A 12712-nucleotide genomic window follows, 5' to 3' on the forward strand; every position below is an offset into this window, starting at 1 on the left:
CTGAGCACAGAAGGGTGGGTTTGGAGCTGAGAGAGAACACTCTCAGTTCCAAACCCTAGGAGCTCCAAACCCTAGGAGGGTTCACCAGCCCTAGAAAAAATGGGAATAGGGCAGCGACAAGCAAGGGAAACAGTTTAAACAAAGTAGTAATAAGTTCTACTATGTCCAAGCGTCCACTTTGTATCATTTTACCCATTCACTGGTTCATCCTCATAACAACCTTATGGAATCAGTGCTATTATTCACCCGTGGCAAAGGAGGAGCTGTAGCTCAGAGAGGTTAAATAACCTCCTCATGCTTATCCAGCTCGTGAAGGGCAGAATGGAGATCTGAACACAGGATTTTTCCATTGCAAAGCTCTTCCCATCACAGGATGCATAGTGTTTCCTGAAAATGTGGTTGGCACCTCTAAGCAGCCCCGAGTAGATTGACTAGAAAGATGAGGATAGATTTAGAAAGGTAAGTTTTGTCTAATTTGTGGAGGGGTAAGGGATTTGGGTCTTTTAGGCAATGGGCACCAGTGAAAATTTTGGAAAATGGCAGTGAAATGGTGGAAACGTTTTAGATTTATTTGGAAAGAGTGAGTGAGCAAGATGGGTTGAAGAGAAGAGTTTGGTGCCAGCGAGCCTCATTATGGACTAATTATGATAATCTGGAAATGAGCTGATAAAGGCCTTGGTTTGGGTGGTGGCATTGAGAAAGAAAAGGAAGGGGAGAAATATTTGGATGAAAGACTGAAGGGGAATGGTTGGACATAGATGTTGTATGAAAAGTAGGACTTGACAAGACATTTTCACATGTCGAGGTATATGGGGTAAATAGGTTCAAAACTTAGCTGGCTTGAACTAAAAAGCCTGACTTATGGCCTATCAGACATATGTTGTACATCTGCTTAACCACTAACGTAGAGAATGCACTCTCTTAAGAACGCATACTTTGCCTCCTACACCCTATTGGTAATGCCCGGATTAGCCCTCTCCTGACATCACCATCATGTTGACCTGCTAATTTGCAACTGAACACCTCTTTGCAATTTTGATGAAAATGTATCCTCATTGTGTTTAATCTATGTTCATTGTTCTAAAAAGATATAAAACTGTACTGAAACCCATGCTTCTCCAGAACGCCTTCTAAGGCCTTCCAGGGTTACAACCCTCGCTGTGGCTCATAAGAAAGTCACCCCAATTTTGATTTATAGGGTAGTTATGGATCATTTGTGTCGACAGACTCAAAGATAATTCTCAAGTTTTGGGGCCTAGATAATTGGCAGAATAATGATACAGCCTTCAGAAATAGAAATTCTGGGAATTTTTCCTTTCAGAATGTGGCCTCTGCCTCCCTGCACTGCCCCTATTCCCCCAACACACTGTGATAGCAGAGGATTCCCAATGCTCTCCCGTCTCAGCCTGAGTTATCAGCAGTAAATGTGATAATTTAGAATGAATTGAGGGGTAACTACTTACTGCTTAGTCAGGGAAATACTAGATTGGAGATTAGGAACTGGATACGACTATCAATCTGCTGTTATTCGCTATATATTTGACTTTACCCAAGTTATTTAACAGTGTGGCTAAGAGGATTTATTGGGATGATGGCTATCAATGGTTCTCTAACTTCAGTATTTATCATAATCACCTGGGGAGCTTTTATTTTTTTAATTTTTATTTATTTATTATTTTTTTTGAGGAAGATTAGCCTTGAGCTAACATCCGTGCCCATCTTCCTCTACTTTATATGTGGGACGCCTACCACAGCATGGGTTGCCAAGCGGTGCCACGTCCACACTCGGGATCCGAACCGGCAAACCCCGGGCCGTGGAAGGGGAACGTGGGCACTTAGCTGCGCCACCGGCCGGCCCCAAGGGAGCTTTTAAAAATACCAACGCTTGAGCCTGTCTTCAGAGTGTCTGATTCAATTAATCTGGGATAGGACCTAATCTTATTTTGTTTTTTGCCAAGGGTGGGGCCTGTGTGGGGTGGGCAGGTCAGGGAGGGTCCAGGGGGTAGGGTGAGCTGGGGTGGAGGGAGTGACCAGGGCCTAGTCTTTTTTTAAAGTCAGCGCCTCTGGTTAACTATTTGAATGCCTTCTCACGTGCATTCTCCACTGACCCCAGAGATTTTCACTACCCCTAGTCCCAGGGGTTGTCAGCACAAGAGAATTCATGCAGAACTGGTTTACCCTATTGAAGAAGATGATGAGCATCTTGCAGGATAAAAGGACCAGAGAAGACAAGATCTCTGCTTGCCAGTAGAGGCACAGCCCATTAGGCATTTTGGGTTTTTATAGCCTGAAACAATGAAAACATATTTAAAATTTCAATTGGACTTATTTAAGAAGAGCAAGAGTCTGCTACTCTACCTCATTAATTTTATGTGGGTACCATGGGGCTCTCTGAGAGGGATGGCTCTTCTAAGACTGCAGTTCTTAGAAGGGCAGCACATGAAGTTGTCCAAGCCCCGTAGAGCCCCAATTCACCCAGACGGTAGGTACTAAAGTCAGCACTTAAGGAAAAGTATAATCCAAAGAACCTTGAAATTCCCTTATACAAATATGAAGATAGTGGAGCTCCTCTTGCACAGTCAACGCAGTTTTCCTCTAGTGTTGAAACAGATCACTTATTCTTCCCTAAACTAACTTATTCTTCCCTAAGGGGTGGTTGGTATATGTTTAAAAATGGCCATTTGTACCTAAAAACAGTGTCTTTAATACAAAATTCAAACCTAGAGGACTGAGATGCTCCGGCTGAGAGAGTCTGTGACTGAGAGGCAAGGAGGCTGACTGAAGGAACATTCGTGAGTTGTCACAGTAGGAGCATTGGCCTGTTCTAGCCTACTACATCTCCCCTGAAAGCAGAGGGCACACATTAGCTTTTTAAGCTAGTATATCTGGGTATTGTAACTACTAGGTATAGAAACGAAGGCACAAATCAGTTTGGAGCAGAATTTCATTAGAGGGGAATCATTTGCATGCCCAGATTTAGTTATGCTAATGTAAGGGTACCGGCCTCTCCCTGCCCTAGGGAGAGGATGTAACAGAATCTTTTAAAAATTCTTGTGGCTTATCAGTTTGCAAAAAGAGCCCTGGAGGCTTCTGGTAGGAAAGGAGTGTGAGACCTCATGCTCCTCTTCCTGAGAGTTGAAATTAGAGAAACCTCTTTTTAAGAGTGTGGCCCTAACAAATACCTGCTGGTCTGAGAGGACTCCAAGAGCCCCAAAGGCATCTTTATTCTGAGAGAATCTTCTGGTGATCCAGGCTCCATAAAGAGAGGTTCCAACAAAGCATGGTTGATATGGCTGAGGAACCTCTGGACCTAGCCACCAAGACATGCTGTCCCTCTTTAAAACAATGGCTGAATGTGTGAGTGAAAACTACTCTTGGAGCCCAAGCGAGAGCTGTGGATTGTGCCGGGATCCAGCCCAAGAAGGGTATCACCTGATCCGTGGGCTGGAGCCTTGCAACTCCACAGGAGTGGTGTTCAATGATGGCACCCTACCTATAAAAGTCACGGAAGCAAAGATGCCTGTAGACCAAAGGGACTTTCTAGTTATGCTGTTTGAAGTTTCACTGACCAGTTGCCCTGAGGAACTCAAGGGTAAGTTTGGAAGCATTTAACTGTTTTTCCAAATTGTCTTTTTTCTCTTTTATGATGTTAAGGAGATGCAATCACCAACCACCCTGAACCAGACCGAGCCTGGCCACAAGAGCTATGCCTAGGCCCTTTTCCTTATTTCTAATGCTAAGATCTCTCCAGGAGGAGCATAGGCCTTATTACGGTAACTTGCAGTGTATGTGGAAGCATGTTTTCCAACTGAGCCTGTGCAAGCAAATACCCTCCCCTCCCTTTTGAAAATTCATTCCCCATCCAAAATAAAAGGTCCCTGCTTCCCTTTGTTTGAGGACACCATGACTCTGGAAGTGATTCCTCATGGTCTCCTATTTGCTGCAAATGTACTTTACTTTGTGAGACAACTACTTCTGGTGGAAAGTCTGATTTAACTTACCAGGAGGGAGCCCACTCTGGTTTCCGTGACAAAAGTACTGACCCACTTGGATTCAGTGAGTCCCTGGGATTCTTGGGCAATTTGAAGTGGGAGCCCCAAGAGAAAGATCCTGGATTTCTGCTAATTAGGATACATGGATGAACAAGCAATAAATTGGGGAAAAGTGTGTAAAGCTGATAAAGGGTGTTATACCAGTTATACTAGCTTTCAAGCTCCAATTATTCATTTGTAATGGGAGTAGGAACAATACAATTCTTAGTAACATGCTAATATTTATGTGTTTTGTTGGGACCTGGAATTGACCACCCCAAGATATGTCTCTCTGGCATGATGATTACTTGGGGCTGGTTACTTTGTAGACAGGAAAGCAACTGAAAAGGAGAATTTGCTTACCCTTTGTAAGAGACATTTACATTGTAAAGGAAATCTCCATCTGTAAAGATATCTCCCTCTCTGTACCAGGAAGAAGGGGGGATGACCTTATCTCTAGAAACTCTTAATCAATGGGAAAGGCAAGGACTTAAATCTGCATTTGTTTATTGTGGTTGTCTGGTAACCTCCTGTAACTGATTCCCCCACCCCCAACATCCTCCTTTGTCTTTTGCTGGATATGATATTTAAGGTGGTGGCTTCAGCCATTTTGGCAAGTTGCTCAGCTTGCCTGAGCCTCTCCCATCTATATATGTTATAAAGCTTTGTTTAATTTTCTCCTGCTATTCTGTCTCATGTGAATTTAATTCATTCTCTGGCCAGACGAACCCAGAGAGGGTAGAGGAAATGTCTTCCTCCCCTACAGTTTCAAGACAACCAGCTCTCATGGACCATTAGGCATTTGAGATCTTTTTCATCATCTACAAAAATTAACCAGAGTATGAATTTCAGATGCTTTAATGAGTGGGTCACCTAAATATTTACTTGAAGACACTTCCTGAGCCACATGGTAAGTAGGGAGGTATTGAAATTACTATATAAAATCAGTTTCGTTGACTTTAAGAAGTGTTTAGAAAGTATTTAATAAGTATTTAATGGTCTTCGGTCCTTATATTTTAATTAGTATGGGTTATTATTCATCAGATTAACACTAAGAAGTCAACACTGTCATCTATTTGTCTCTCAGGGAAATTTCTACAGTAATTTTACAGTTGTAATCAATCCACAAAACACCCCTGGTAAGAGGTTGGTTTATATACTTAGGCAGGGATTCAAAGTTGGGGATTATCTTGATACATAGTGTGTACCATGCTTGAGAACAGAAATTGGAATTGCTTGCAGAACAGTTGAATCATATCTATCCACTCTTTATTTTAAAAGTATATTGGTTTATTGAATATCTGCTGCATACCTGGTGCTCTATGGTTGAATCCAGAGTGAGAAGTGAAGGGAAATTGGTGCACGGAAAGGGCGGGAGGGAGGGAGAGAGAGCCTGCCTAAAAGAAACAATCATAATCATCCTTGGCTGATCTTGTATTAGAATTGTAGCTTTATAGATTAATTTTAGTAAAAAGTTGACATTTTACGATATTAAATCTTTTTGTGCTAGTCTCTCCATTCATTCCGAACATCTCTTATTTCCATTACTAAAGTTTTGTAGGTTTTTCTTACACTTCTGCACAGTCACTATTGTTTATTCCTAGGTATTTTTATTGTTATGATGAGCAATAGAATCTTAACCAGTTTCTCCACTTTCAGTCTCAGTCCTCCCACATCCACACCTACAAATTTATTCTCCTTTTAGATTGATCAAAGAGTTTAAGATTTGTTATCTCTTTACAGGGTAAGAAATTATGCATTTTTTGTTTTAATAATTATCCTTAAAATTTTAACATGCTTACTTAACAATGTCTAAAGTTTATGAATATTTCTACCCTCCTTCTCAACAATATAAAAAACTTAAAGTGCTTAAATTTGAACACTCTCCTTCCATCTTGATATTGTTGCCGATACTCTATTATGCCTTGTTTTGTTACCAGAAATTAGTAATTACTAGTTATTTTTACATATTTAGTATTGTAAATTTAACTGCATGTGTAAACGTTTATTTGTTCTTCATGTCCTCTTGCATTACTTTTGGAATATATCTCCTTTTTCCTGAAGTTCCTATAGATAGAGTCTGCTCTTGGTAGATTTTGTTTGTCTGAAAGTGTCTTTATTTTACCTTTGTTCTTTAATGATAGTTCAGCTGCATATAAAGTTACAGATAATTATTTTCTTTCAGGGTTTTCAAAATATTATTCCATTGCCTTTTTCTTTCCATCATTGCTTTGGAAAAGTCTGGTTTGGTCTGATTATTTTCATTTGTAAGTAACTTTCTTTTCTCTCTGATAGCTTTGGATATCTTCTCTTTTGCCTCTACTCCTTGCACTTTCTCTGCAATATGTTTTAGTGTGGATGTATTTTGTTTATATTACTTGGAATGTGTGCTGCTTGAAACTGAAGGTTTATATCTTTCATCCATTCTGGAAAATGCTCATCTTTCTCATTTTCTTCTCTTCTTTCTTTCTGGAAATTCCTATTATAAAATATATGATGGACTGATTCATTCTACTTTCCATGTCTCTTAACTCCTATCATATATTCTATTTCTTTATATCTCGGGCAGCATTCTGGGTAATTTCCCTAGATCTATCTTCCACTTCCCTAACCCTCTCTTTAGCTGTATCTACTTTCCTGTTCACCACATCTGCTGAGTTTTTTTTTTAAAGAACATTTTATCAGCATCATGACCAGACTATTACATTTAGCAATTAACAACATGTGAACAAATAAAAACACCCTACATCAAAACTTTGTGGAATGCTTTGCACTTTCCACAGAACAGAAACTAAAATATCTGTTATTCAGTTAGTCACAAACATAGTCCTTAGTTTTTTTGCCCATAAGAGCATTTCCTAAAACATCTCTTCTTGTAGCAATTAGACCCTGCCACTGTGGTTGACTGAGTTCACAAACCTCTTGTAACCTGTAGCTTTTCTGTCACTTCTCTGGCTATCCTCTTCTGCTAACCATTTTTTTTCTTGGCAGTAATTAAAATATTCTGCCACTGTCATAACTACTGGTGTTGCTGGGACACTCACAACCACCTTAGTTTTGTGGAGTAGCAAAGTATTGGCCTCTACCACCATAAGGACCAGAACTTCTGCCTCCAAAGTTTCCTCCATTCATGGGTTCGAAATTTAAAGATTGATTGTTGTAATTTCCAAAGTTATTGTAGAGTCCACCACCTGGAAAACTGCTTTCGTTATTACCAAATCCATTACTGCCCTCATATTTGCCACCACAGTGGCTGACACCAAAGCCATCACAACCATTGAGGTTTCCTCCATAACCAAAGTTGTCATTCCCTATAAAATAACCTCCACAACTATTGCCAAAGTTTTCAGAACTACTTTGACCTGACTGAGGCGCTAGCCATGTCTTGCTTAGCCAGGGGTCTCATTACTTCAAAGTATGGTATTTCTGAATGATACTCTTATTTATTGAGTTATGTTCACCAAAGGTTACAAAAGCAAAGCTTCGCTTTTTGTCACTGTTCTAGTCAGTAATTATTTCAATCACCTCAATCTTCTAGACTACTCAGAATAATCTCTTACATGATGTTCTTCAGCTTTGTCTTTAATGCCACTAACAAAGATCTTTTTCATAGGTAACTGGGCATCCAGTCTTTGGAAACCTTTTGAGACAGCCCTCTCAGGTTCCACGACTCTTCCATCCACCTTGTGTGGCTTTGCATTCATTCATGACTGCATCTGTCTGCACCACAATGGCATATGTGACAAACCCAAAGCTTCTGGAGTGCTTCAGGTTTGGAACTTTCATTACCACATAATCTGTGAGCATTCCCCATGGTTCCTCAGTCCCCCACTGGTTATTTTAAATTCAAACCTTTAATGAAGAGCTTCTGCAGTTTTTTGGGCTCTTTGGGAGACTCCGAATTATACATGATGGCAGCAGGAGGAAAGACTTTAATGATGCTTCCTCAGCTGTGGCCACAGGAAGAAAATCACTGAGTTTCTAATATCAGTGGCTATATTTTTAATTCCTGGATATTCTTTTTAGTCCCTTTTCAAATATCTTTTAGCTTAGTCTTTTTCCTTTAAGTGTTATGTATCTTATTCATGTTTTGTATCCATTTTGAGTTTTCTTCTATCATTCCTAAACAGATTTGTCTTACAGTCTGTGTATAATAATTTTTTTTATCTGATATTCTTGGGAGTCTAAGTCTGTGGTTTGTTTTTCCTGTGACTCTCGATCACGGTGGCTTATTTTGTGGCATGTTTTATAATTTTAGATTATGAACACAGCTTTGGTGAAACTTCATCTGAAAGAATCCTCTACAGGCTGGTTGAAAATGTGACCCTTAAAGAAGTTTTGTTCTTGGATCTGCTAGGCACCTCCATCTAGAACTATTGTTTTGTTTTAGGCTAATTTCTTGGCTAGACAATTCCTGGAGCGTACAAGTTATGTAAATTCTAACATAAACTAAGATGAAGAGAGGCTTATAGCTGTAAATGGTCAGAGCTGTAAGTTTATTTTAATTATTTATTTTTCCATACCCTAATCCCATTTCACAACAAACTGTAGTTCCCAGCTGATCCCCTATGCTGGTGGTCAGATTTTGCTCTTATTGAATGTACAGCCCTTTGAAGGTTCTGACTTTACGCGGGAAGGGATGAGGTGTTGTGTCTTAGTTCCACTTCCTCACTTCAGAAAGGCCCAAGACCTTATTTCCTGTACTGGCATGCCCTTTAATACCCAATCTTCTACATGGGGAGATTAGTAAACCTCCAATAGGGTGCCAAAGCTTGAATTTTCAGCTTCCTCTTCCTTTCTGGCCTTTGGAGCTTTCCCGTATTTGAGGGTGGGGGTGGGGAAGCTCACACACACATTTCAGACGATGCTTATTTTATCTTTTGTAGAATTTCTGAGCATTTGCAGCGGGAGGCTTCTTCTTGAGATGTTTAGTCTTCCACATTACCAGAAGAGGTCTCATTTATTTCATTTACCTTATTCAATGCTGTTTCAAGAAAATATTTGGTAGATGGCAAATTGTGCCAGATATTTGTTGAATACATAATTGCTGAATTAGGGAATAAAGCTGAATAACATTCATGCATTTTAAAAGAAAATTTCAGAAGATAGGTTCTTAATCCCCAGGCAGCATTGGTAAAGGTGAGAATTTTAGGCCCCATTCAAGGATAATGAAAAGAAAATGACATTTGGGGGTGAGCTTTTCCCCCTCATGGTTGTCAATATAATCTACCTAGGGATCTGATTCTGCTACAGTTGTTATAAGGAAAAGTACTTACATGTCCAAGAAATAGGAAAATTACTTTTGGACATCATCTCACTCTATTTATTGCTCCAAAAGAATGAATCACATTCTGGGTGGGTTTACACTCCCTAGATTTTACTTATTTATTTATTTTAAGGGCCTGTAATCTCATATTTCTTAGTAGCTATATTACAAATTAAAATGCATATCTGGGGACAGTTTTTCTTTTTCATCATGAGTAAACATGAGTGTAAATCTATTCCATATACTTTTAAAATAATTGTAATAAAATAATTGTAGTAAACTTGTAATAAAAATTCTCTCCTGACCCATTGTTTAAGATTCCATTTAGACGAAGATTCTCTCTCACTCTCCTACACTCCTCAGATATTCATGTAAGAACTTATCCTTGGTTCCTTTACATTCTGAAGAAACTTTCCTTTTGCTAATTTGGCCACCATCCGCAACAATCCTAACCACAAAACTGGACTGAGCGAGCAGTGGATTAGAGGTCAATTGGAGGTCAGTGATAGCAACATGTATTACTCTAGTCCTGCTAGATTGTTTCTAGACCAGAAGGTAGAGGAAAGATCACCTGTTGTTCTTAGAAACATTATCTAATAATCTAGGATTATACAAATCTTCCCAGTTTGCTATGGCGAGAAAGACCACCCATACTTCATGTTAAACCAGGTGAAAATATTATTGCTAATAGATGTTAATATCATATGTATATGCACCTTGTACCTTTAAAAATATTGTAAAATACATTGTTGCATTTGAATATAATTTGAAAAATATTTCTTGGCCATTGTTGCTAAGAAAATTTTAACTATATTATGAAAAATATTTTACAAAATTATTGACATGTTAATTCAATCCGATTAATCAAGCATTAGGTAGGGGTTTGGTGAAAACTCTTAAATAAATCATGATTCATACCACGTTTGGACTGATACATAATATTTTTGAACCATCTGTAATTGTGGATTAATTCTGCACATGACAGAGAAAGTAGATTTCTTATGAACAGAAATCTCTGATTTTCTAGGAGAATCTCAAAACTATTTTAAATAAAAGTGCTTTGTTAAATATATAACTAAAAGTCACTTTCTGGTAGAACTTTGCTAAATATGTATCTACATATGATTTGCTGTCTGGATTGCATACAAATGAAATCAGAAATCATAGAAATCCTTTGGCAGTCCACATGTCCTCATTTTTGTTTGGAAAATATCATCATGGAACCAACTCAGTCATTTCCAATACTCCATTGGACAGAACACTTCTCGCTGAGTTTTAATCAGAGGGAGCTCTGGCGGGCTGGAAAGGACACTGGAGGGAGAGTTAGAAGACAAATATTTGAGTTCAAGCCCTGCCTCTTATAAGCCTTTTTATGATCTTGGGCAAATTACTAAATCTCTCTCAAACTTGCCTCATCTGAAAAAAGAGGATAATCATATCTATATCTAAGTGTGGTTCTAAGGACTAAATCCAATCACGCATGTGAAAGTGCTTGTAAAATAAGAAGTGAAGGACCCGTGTTCCGTGTTAGCCCTCCCAGAAGGCTCTGAGCAAGGGACGTCGGTCTTACTCACTATTGCATTTCCAGTAGGTAGCACAGTGGTTGACTCACAGACTGAATGAATACTAACTATTCTTTCCTGAAGATGATTCAGAGTGTCTTGCTTACAACACAGTCTGAACCATGAAATTTCTTTTGTTTTCCCATGAATAACATGCAGAGGTTGGAATAAATGATGTGCGTTGCTCCTTCCGAATGTGACATTCTGTGATTCCATGAATCATCACTCTCAGGATGCTGGAAGTGTCACGTGACCTCACTGCTTTGTTGAAGTCCCATATCCATATGACAGAACAATGTAATTTTCAGAAACTGTTTAATTATATGCCTACAATATGCAAACCAGAGGGGTCATCTTCACCCAATCATTCAGTTAGTTCAGAAAAAATTAAGGAATCACCAGTGAATGCACGGTTAATAGACAGACGCAGCATTCAAATTCATTTGTCTGTATAGACAGTCTACTGAGTAATTCTTACTCCAGTTACTAAACCCTGTAGAAGATGGAAATTTCTCATCTGTGAATCATGATTCTAATAGTCTCCAAGGGCTGCTGTAAATACTTTAAAAAACACAAGTGCTTATTATTTCATGAGAGTTACTGAGAAGATAAGGCATTGTTTATAGTCACAGCAACATATCGGAAAATTAAACCCGTCCTCCTTTCTCCTTCTAGTTGGACTCTCAGTCTGGGAATATTTGTCTTGATTAAGCATGAGTCCACAATGATGACTGTGAGTTCAAGGTCTTTCACGATGTCTTCATTACTATCGGAGAATAATGATCAAGGGGCAGATGCCAAAGTTTCTACGGGCAGGCAGATTTTTGGAGACTCCAATTCAGATTTCCTTTTCTGTATTTCCTGCTATTTGTTTGGCTGGTGTGCGACCTCCACCTGTGACATGAAGCCCCTAAACATTTTCAGATGGGTTTGTCAAGCTCCCCAGCCTCTGCTGAAGTAACCAGCGTGAGCAATCCGGCTGAGTGGATACTGAATGCATCTTCCTCATTTAATTGTTTGCGTTGGTTTTACAGTCAGTAACGTGATTCCTCTCATCTGTGGAACTTAGGAGAGCCTGGACTGCTATTAAAATAGGACTTGGTCGACTGTCTGGGGAAATCCAGAGCCTGTGATTCAATTACAGGGGCTTTTACAGGGTCAGTTGCTACTCGGAAATTACAAAAGCAAGTTAAGTGTCCAAAAATAGCCTAAATGGTAAGTTGATCACGTTGATCAGATTTTAATCATGCCATATTATCTAGAACTAGGTAAGAGCATAGAGGAACAGATAAAGAATCATTCTGTTCATCTAAGTGGTCCCCATCTACCCTTTACCTCTTTGAGTAGCCTAAAATATAAATTCAGTTTGGTCCACGAAACATCATCAAGTGAAAGAAGACGTTTTCTGCTTCCTTCTTTCAGCCAGTTGTTATCTGCCCCAAGTTCTCCAGCCACCTGGGGTTACCTTTTCTTTTGTCTGCACCCAGGCTTCTTTCCTTCTCCATCTGCCCCGTCTCGTATCCAGCATGTGCTGTCCCTTTCCCACCTTGGTTTGCGCATGTTGGACAGCTCTTTGATTGCTTCACACCACTAAAATACCACCCCCACAATGCCAGTGTTGCCTGCAATAGGGACAACTCAAAGCGTGGGGAGGGGCGGGTGGGGAGTGTGTTTCAGTGACCAACCTGCAGATGATACCCACCTGGGCCTTAAACTGGAAATTCTCGTTCTCTTTGCTTGAAACTCAGACTTTCTGCATTTTGCAGAACCCCTCTTTATTATTACCCTCTCCTCTGTTCTGACAAACTCAACATTACTCAACTATTTCATGCAGAGCTATAACGTTCTCACTC

The 12712-nt window shown here is 39.5% G+C and overlaps 1 pseudogene; it reads right to left on the reverse strand.

Moving 5' to 3' along the window:
- Positions 1–7025: 7025 nt before the first annotated feature.
- LOC124244240 (heterogeneous nuclear ribonucleoprotein A1-like) lies at positions 7026–7941 on the reverse strand (annotated as a pseudogene).
- Between the last annotated feature and the right edge of the window lie 4771 nt (positions 7942–12712).

Source organism: Equus quagga, chromosome 8 (assembly GCF_021613505.1).
Source record: "Equus quagga isolate Etosha38 chromosome 8, UCLA_HA_Equagga_1.0, whole genome shotgun sequence".
Classification (NCBI taxonomy): domain Eukaryota; kingdom Metazoa; phylum Chordata; class Mammalia; order Perissodactyla; family Equidae; genus Equus; species Equus quagga.